The sequence below is a fragment of the Coregonus clupeaformis genome, unplaced genomic scaffold (assembly GCF_020615455.1).
Source record: "Coregonus clupeaformis isolate EN_2021a unplaced genomic scaffold, ASM2061545v1 scaf0281, whole genome shotgun sequence".
Lineage (NCBI taxonomy): Eukaryota > Metazoa > Chordata > Actinopteri > Salmoniformes > Salmonidae > Coregonus > Coregonus clupeaformis.
This window is the reverse complement of record NW_025533736.1, coordinates 429531-431204: the sequence shown is the minus strand read 5'-3', so window position 1 is coordinate 431204 and position 1674 is coordinate 429531. Positions and strand designations below refer to the sequence as shown.

Sequence of the window (1674 nt, the reverse complement as noted above, 5' to 3'; positions counted from 1 at the left end):
GTCTCATTAAGCACCCTATTTAGTTTCCTTGTTGTTAGTGTAGTGTTGTGTGTAATTGTTTCGTGTCAGGTGTTTGTGCGTTACCCGTGTTTCGGTACGCCAGTAACGATTAGCTTCCTCCTCGGTTGAGGAGAGTTTTTGCGCCCTGTGTTTGTGCGCTCGTGTTTGACGCCTGTGTGCGTCTGTTTGGCCTCAGGCCGTTTTTGGATTATTTTGCTCGCACTAGTAAAGTCTTGTTGGACTGTACATCTGCTTCTGCGCCTGATTCCACACCACACCATTTAAACACCGTGACAGTAGTATACTGTAGAAAACTACAGTAAATACTACAGTATTATCCACAAAAAAAACACTGTAGTAAATACTACAGTAATGTCTGCAAAAACACTACAGTCCGCAAAAACACTAAACTTTTTTAACTATGGTAACTAGTAAAGTATTTAATTTGCATATACCCATCCCTCTCCCCCATATTGCAATTTGTGCCACCAATAAGTGAGAAACCTACATGCCAAGTGTACAATATTATTGTGTTCCCTACAGGTTATAGAAAAGAGCAGAAGCTCTGAACTATCCGTTCAGACCCCAGTCCTACAAACCTACAGGTTATGGAAAATTAGCTCTTTTAGTATTTCTCCAGTAGGTTTCCTGAAGGAGAAAGCCTCCACTTCTATGTAAAAGATAATAAAACAAAAACACTATAGTAAATATAATGTGCTCAAGGGCACATCGACAGATTTTTCACCTTTCGGTTAATGGCCTAAAACTCTTACCCACTAGGCTACCTCCAATCCGCAAAAACATAACATTAATTACTATAGTATATACTACAGTTTTCTTTTTATATTATAGTTAACTGTAAATACTGTGAATGCTACAGTAAAGTCAGCAAAAACACTACAGTGAATACTATAGTATTTATACCATATTATAAACTGGGTGGGTTGAGCCCTGAATGCTGATTGGCTGAAAGTATGACAAAAACATACTTTTTACTGATCTAATTACATTGGTAACCAATTTATAATAGCAATAAGGCATCTCTGGTGTTTGTGGTATATGGCCAATATACCACACCTCCTTGGGCCTTATTGCTTAAGAATAATATTGTATTTTTTTCATGTGGGGAGAAAGGGAGAGAGAGCAAGAGCGAAAGCGAAAGCTGAAAAGGGCATTGTGATTCGATGCAGGTGTCGTGACCTTAAACCAACTCACATATACAGTGAGGGGAAAAAGTATTTGATCCCCTGCTGATTTTGTACGTTTGCCCACTGACAAAGACATGATCAGTCTATAATTTTAATGGTAGGTTTATTTGAACAGTGAGAGACAGAATAACAACAAAACAATCCAGAAAAACGCATGTCAAAAATGTTATAAATTGATTTGCATTTTAATAAGGAAAATAACTATTTGACCCCTCTGCAAAACATGACTTAGTACTTGGTGGCAAAACCCTTGTTGGCAATCACAGAGGTCAGACATTTCTTGTAGTTGGCCACCAGGTATGCACACATCTCAGGAGGGATTTTGTCCCACTCCTCTTTGCAGATCTTCTCCAAGTTATTAAGGTTTCGAGGCTGACGTTTGGCAACTCGAACCTTCAGCTCCCTCCACAGATTTTCTATGGGATTAAGGTCTGGAGACTGGCTAGGCCACTCCAGGACCTTAATG

The 1674-nt window shown here is 39.1% G+C and overlaps 1 non-coding gene across 1 annotated transcript; it reads left to right on the top strand.

Moving 5' to 3' along the window:
- The first annotated feature begins 611 nt into the window (after nucleotides 1–611).
- On the top strand, nucleotides 612–666 carry LOC121561984. Its single transcript, XR_005999368.1, has one exon. It is a non-coding gene; the product is annotated as a U7 small nuclear RNA (small nuclear RNA).
- Nucleotides 667–1674: the final 1008 nt, after the last annotated feature.